The sequence below is a fragment of the Lactuca saligna genome, chromosome 3 (assembly GCF_052625555.1).
Source record: "Lactuca saligna cultivar CGN05327 chromosome 3, ASM5262555v1, whole genome shotgun sequence".
NCBI lineage: Eukaryota > Viridiplantae > Streptophyta > Magnoliopsida > Asterales > Asteraceae > Lactuca > Lactuca saligna.
Genome location: NC_136419.1, coordinates 22,589,981 through 22,596,651, shown reverse-complemented (window position 1 = coordinate 22,596,651; position 6,671 = coordinate 22,589,981). Strand labels below are relative to the sequence as shown.

General features: G+C 35.6%; 1 long non-coding RNA gene across 8 annotated transcripts; it reads right to left on the bottom strand.

Annotated features, from left to right (window-relative positions):
* Positions 1-254: 254 nt before the first annotated feature.
* Positions 255-6,061, bottom strand: LOC145034747 (uncharacterized). Of its 8 annotated transcripts, XR_013678207.1 has the most exons (6): positions 5,381-6,049; positions 5,245-5,319; positions 4,969-5,102; positions 4,213-4,419; positions 609-693; positions 255-531 (listed from the first exon to the last, which is right to left on the bottom strand). It is a non-coding gene; the product is annotated as an uncharacterized LOC145034747 (long non-coding RNA). The 8 variants fall into 8 exon arrangements; XR_013678204.1 differs by having other exon boundaries at positions 4,969-5,319; positions 5,381-6,061; XR_013678205.1 differs by having other exon boundaries at positions 4,969-5,098; positions 5,245-6,040.
* Between the last annotated feature and the right edge of the window lie 610 nt (positions 6,062-6,671).

The window sequence follows — 6,671 nt, the reverse complement described above, 5'->3', positions numbered from 1 at the left end:
CATCTAAGTATGTAACCGCAAATACAGCAACTGAATCAACCAATATCTATGATGATTTCCTTGAAATACAAGTAAAACAAAAAAAAAAAAAAACAACATATGATTTAAAAGCGAATGCCTAGATCAGGAAAAAGAGACAAAACGATAACCCAAAAAATGCAGAATTCTTTCAGTGCTGACTCTTCTTCTGGTATGAATCATGTTTCAGATTTCCTTTGCAAAGTATGCCTTTGGTTGTGGTCTCTTAACTGGAAGGAAATGTAGAAATTCATTCTTTTTAAGCAACCTACTTACATATTTCTCATAAAACCAACATACTAATAATTTCTTACTAATAATAGCAACCTACATACATTTTCTTATTAGCACCCATAATACTAAAAAGAAAATCTATTACTATTTTTTCTGAATAAGTACGTTGCTATTATTGAGAAGAGTAGAGGTAGGTATCTTCAACATCAGGGTAAGAAGGCCATTTTATACATAATTCGTTCAGCCGCTAACAGCTTTTGCAAACTCAAAACCTATCACCTGAATTAAAATAGATATAAAATAAGTTTTTGTGATGAAAATATGGAAATTAAAGTTATTGTATGTGATTTTGTTACCCGTATTAGAATCGGTTTGCCTAACTTCACCAAAATGCCTTGACTTGCTAGTAATTATCTCCACCAACATTTCCCGATTCCAAATCTACAACTAACAAATTCTCTTACTATTTTCCATCATTCAGTACCTCAATCTATAACAACTTTAACAAAACCATAATTTTAATCTTATGACCCAAGATCTAGACCTCGTGACAGGACCAGTGCTAGTGGCTGAAAAAGCCGTGAACTCCCCTGTAACCTAGCCTCCTGTTTGCAGGAGACTAAACTAAGCTATTAACCTAATATTACTCCATTGATTGTTTTCAAATTCCAGCATATCTTATTTCATGAATGACTACCCTTTAAATATGGATAAACAAAAGACTCAAATCAAGAAACAAAGACTTCTAGAATCCACTCAAATAATAAAAGATCCTAATTGCCAAAATTAAAAACGGAAACAAGATAACTTCCTAGAATATAAAATACTTATTATCTATTAACTTAAAGACCTATCAAGTATGATTCATAACATTACTCCCTTCCTTTGCATTGAGCTTGTCCGCAAGCTCAAAACATGGGTACGTGTTGGTAAAAACAGCACGATCATCCCAAGTAACATCTTCTTCATCCTCCAACATGATACCAAATAGTTTCGCACACTTATGGCCAATCGAGAACATCTCATCACAGTTAAAGCATAATCCTTTTGCTCGCCTTTCTGCCATCTCTGTAGCTGTAAGTCGTTTCAAAGCCGGGTTCCGCACTTCAGATTTCACTGTTCCGGCTCCACCACCTGTTGATTCTTGGTTTTTGCTTCCTGTCGAGGGTTGATTCCCAGCTAATAGAGGCTCTTCAAAACTCCTTGGTTGTCCCTCCTCCGCAAGTTTGAACTCAATCTGTCTGGACAGGCTCATAGCATAGTATAGTGTGATGGGTCTAGCAAACTCTACTTCATAACGGATAGCATTAGTCAAACCTGCACAAAAATGCCAAATGCTTTGCTCCGGAGTCACACCCGTCGTTCGCCCTAACAGCAACTCAAAGCCTTCACAATAATCCTCTACTGTACCTGTTTGCCTTAATCGAGTTAACTCGCCTAACGGGTTCATGCTCATCGGGGGTCCAAATCTGATTTTGCACTCTTCTGAGAACTCAAACCAATTCAAGTGGGTCTTCATTCTTGGCAGGTTATGGTACCACCCACTAGCCCGACCTTGTATTGAAAAGGTGGCCTGCCTAACCCAAGCTTAAGTGGGGGTCTGTTGTTCTTCAAAGAAGTCTTCACATCTTTGAAGCCATTCGACTGGATTACCCTTCCCATCATAGGTGGGAAACTCCATCTTGGCGAATCTCGGTACTCTTCCCCCACGGTATCCCATATCTTCCAATTCTATTTGACCCTTCTGGTTTGAGGGAGTCCCAATGGTGTTTGAAAGGTTGGTGTTCACCTGTCCGCCATGTTTCAAAAGCCTTGCTTGATCCTTTTCCTGCTCCTTCCTGGATCACACCCTTTCCTCTTCCAGTAAAGCCTCCTTGGTACAAAAACTTACTGTTTGGATTGGCACCAAAGGTGGCGCCACGTCCTCTTCGACGCACCTGTTCCGATGGGTCATCAAATCTATCAGACTCGAACATGTTGTCCACGTTTTCATCTTCTTCTTCTTGTCTGTTGGATTTGTTTTGGGTTAGGGTTTGCAATCTCTCTTCCATCGCTGCTTGCTTGGTCTGCAAGGTTGTCATAGTCGCCTTTAAATCATTGGTACTTGTCTTCAAATCATTGTTGCTTTGTGTTTGTTGGATCATGAACGCTTCCAATTTCTTCATCAGCTCTTCCAGTTGTGTCGACATCACGAGCGTCTCTGATACCAAATTTGTTATGACCCGAGATCTAGACCTCGTGACAGGACCAGTGCTAGTGCCTGAAAAAGCCGTGAACTCCCCTGTAACCTAGCCTCCTGTTTGCAGGAGACTAAACTAAGCTATTAACCTAATATTACTCTATTCATTGTTTTCAAATTCCAGCATATCTTATTTCATGAATGACTACCCTTTAAATAGGGATAAACAAAAGACTCAAATCAAGAAACAAAGACTTCTAGAATCGACTCAAATAATAAAAGATCCTAATTGCCAAAATTAAAAACGTAAACAAGATAACTTCCTATAATATAAAATACTTATTATCTATTAACTTAAAGACCTATCAAGTATGATTCACAACACTTCAGAATACTAAAGAAAGGCAATAAGGTAAATAAATAAATATCATTTCGGATTCATAATTTGACATACTGTGATCAGATATTTTGTTTACTCTATTTGTTTAGGTATAAAACAAAAGTCATGTCAAGAAAACTCATCATAAACAACATAAATATCATTTTAAGATATGAACAATAATGAATATTTAAGGTATAAGATATTAAAAAACTGTGAATATATATATATATATATATATATATATATATATATATATGTGTGTGTGTGTGTGGGTGGGTGGGTGGGTGGGTGTGGGTAGCCATTTAGCATAATGTGTGTGTGTCTATCTATGGTTGTTTGGTGGATGCAATCAAGGCTTCAGCCTCTTTTAACCGACCAAATGGAAAGAATAATAAGTGCAAAACCCAAACTATCAAAATATTTACCCCAGATGAGAAAAATTCTGTCAAGGAAAAGAAATTTCAAGACAATTTCACTTCATAAAAAACATAATTCTTCATGAAAATTCAAAATAAAATATGTAAAAAAAATCAAAATCTACGTAAAAATGTTGATAAAACGGTTAATTTACCCCCATTGAGGCCCTATGGGTCATTTTCGGGTTCCAAATTACAAACTCTTTTGTCTTTCTCCTTTCTAAGGATGTAAAATACAGACAATGGATACATAATATAAATTTAAAAGACAAACAAAGGAATAGAGATAAATCAGCTATTTCATATAGGTTGCAGACCTAGTGATTTAGTAAGCTTAACATCAATGGGATTGTATTGCCATACCTGGATTATCAGTTTTAGTAACTACGATTATTCAACATAAATTATAGCACAATTTGTCGCTGAAAGGATCAACAAACCTCATAAGTTGCAAGCCGTTTGAGGAGCTGATATTTGGGTGTTTACAAATTTGGAGTGTAAGGTTTAAACAAAAAAGAAACTAACACTGAATCTTTGGGAAACGAAAACCAGAAGATATATATATATATATATATATATATATATATATATATATATATATATATATATATGAGGAAGATAGAGCAAAAGAACCTGTGAACACATAAAGAATCCGTTTATCCTTTTTTTTTATTATAAGAGTTATCAAGATTCAAGAAATATGATTACATTGGATTCTTTGTACAGTGTAATTTGCATCTATGCTGGTATGTGGTAGCAACCCCTTTACCCTCCTATCCTTCTCTATCAAAGCATCAGCAGTGAAACCTTGATTTCCCTATATGCCCTCCTTATAGAATCAATATTAAACTAGGAAGTGTATATGTGTATTTGTATAAAGTCATGTGGATAGTTATGGTTAATACTCTACAATAACATTCTTACAAAACAAAAAAGAGAAGTTGAAAAAGTTGAAATAACGAAAATATCAATAAGAGAATCACCTCTTCTAACCTCGACTTGTATATGCACCATCACTATCCTCCTTTGTCAAAACATCAGCACAGCAATCAAACCCCGATTTCCCAATATGCTCTCGTTGTAGAATCAATGTCCTCAGGTAAAATAAACATGTTCATTTCATTTGTTGAAACAACTAATAAAATTCCTTATTTGTTAAACCATATACAAGGAGACACCTGAAAAATGAACTTTTTAACAAAAGAAACATAAGTCATTAACATAGAGTTATAAAGAATTCTATTTAAAAGAAATAGTCGGATAATCATTCGTAAACCACCCTCATCATCAATAATTTTTAATAAATTAAAACAATCCATATCCCAAAATTTAATTAAAAATTCATCAATGAAAAATGCAGCTTGTAGCTGTTGTTCCTATTTCTTTCAACTTTCAACCTCTTCTCTTGTTGCAAAGTTAAGGCTATGTTTGACTGAGATCAATAAAAACTCCATGATTAACTAAAGATATGAATGTGTGTTATTATGAATTTTGATGTTGGTTTAATTAGTTCATTTACACCTTAAGATATCATGGTCCTCGTTTGAAATTAGAGTAAAAATAAGGTTTCTTCTTTACTCCAAATCTCAATCAAGCTTTAAAGCAGTCTCTAATCCTAAGATGGTAAAGTTCTTCTGATATGCGAAAACTGCTTCCACAATTTCCATCAAACAAAGGAAAATTAAGTATAAAATGGCTAAGATTCAAAAGAATTCATTGAAAGAGATGATTTTGTTCACCTTATAAGAAGCATTGAATTCGTTGAAGCTTCATATGGTCCTGTTCAGGATCTTTGAAGAACATATGGTTCCCAGATTGTCTAGTATTATGAAATAATCAGATTCCTTTTCTTTAACATATCCTATTTCTCTGTCTTGATCAATTGAAAAAACAAATGATAATAAGTTCCAAAATGTATAAAATTTAAAAGATAAAAGTTTAAAAAGCATTCAAAACAGAAACGATAGTCGTGAGTAGCGAAGCTCACATGAGTTGACATGTCTATTGTTGTTTACCTGAAGTTGTAAATTTGCATAACTTTAGAAGAAGCGCACAAGTCAAGTTTGGGCACAATTTCAACTTTTTACACCCTTTATGAAAGAAATATTAGTTAATTTCATATAACAAATTATCTAGGGTTTATAGAATTACCATTCAATTTATGTTGGTGGAAGAAATTAAGAATTAGTGGTTGTTTCCCATAAAAATCCGAATTAATACTTCTCCTGCGGTCTGTCGGATTAGCTCTGCCGATGGCCTGAACTCAGTTGGCATCAGATGTTGAAGAAGAAGCGAAGCTGAAGAGCAAAGTACCTCAAGTAGCGTCATAGCCAGTAACAATGTTGAGGATGGTTGTTCGTTGACGCTAGTGTGTAGGGTTAGATAGAAAGATGATTGAGAGACGGAGGATGGAACCTGATTGGATGCACTGGTTGGCTGAGGAGTGCGAGAGAGTCAACGTAGCCTTGTCAAAAGGCAGCTTCCTATGGATACTCTTGTGTTGGTCCCAAATCTCTATCGATGGCAGTGGTAGGCACGGTGGCGACGGAGAATGTAAAGAACACCGACCTGATGGTGTGTTGGTGATTCTGACAAATTTTCTTCATCGGAGTCTTCAAGTGGTGGAGATGACAACAATTTGTGGATTGAAGAACCAGTTTCAATGCAAGGCACACTGGAGATCGAGGGTAGTCGGTGGTGGTGTGGTGGAGTAATTTAATTGGGGAACAGAAACGATGGAGGACACAAGACAACGCATCAGCTCCACCGTAATTTTTTTTTTACCGAAACCACTGTTCATAAGAATCGTTGTGCTTTAATTGTACGTTTAATAAATAGTAATAATAATAAATAACTTGATTGCATCACAAACTGAATGGAATGATCCGCCATACCATAAATATGTGGTTTGAATCTCTATAACCCTGATATCAAAATCAGACTTATATTAAGACTCTAAAGCTTGACATTTGGGTTATCTATTGTAGGGCTTGAATCTCTATAACCCTAATATCAAAAAATAATAATAATAATAAATAAATAAAACATTCTGTCAACCAATAATATATGTGGTATACGTTGGAGTGAAACTAATATATATTATTATGTAAGTACGAAAATGAGATGGAATCAATGATATATTTGAAATGAGTTTGAAAAGCTCGGGGTTTGGAAATGGGTTGACTTACCAAAGGGAAAAAGGGCTCTTGACACGGGTTGGGTCTATCGTAATAAGCAGGATGATTCGGGTGTAATCTTGCGAAATAAAGCAAGGCTGGTGGTTCGCGGGTTTCGAAAAATTAAGGGTCTTGACTATACTGAGGTATTTGCTCCCGTGGCTCGGTTGGAGGCTATTCGCTTCTTTCTCGCATATGCTTCCTACATGAATTTCACGGTCTACCAAATGGATGTCAAGACTGCTTTCTTGTATGGCAAGGTGAAC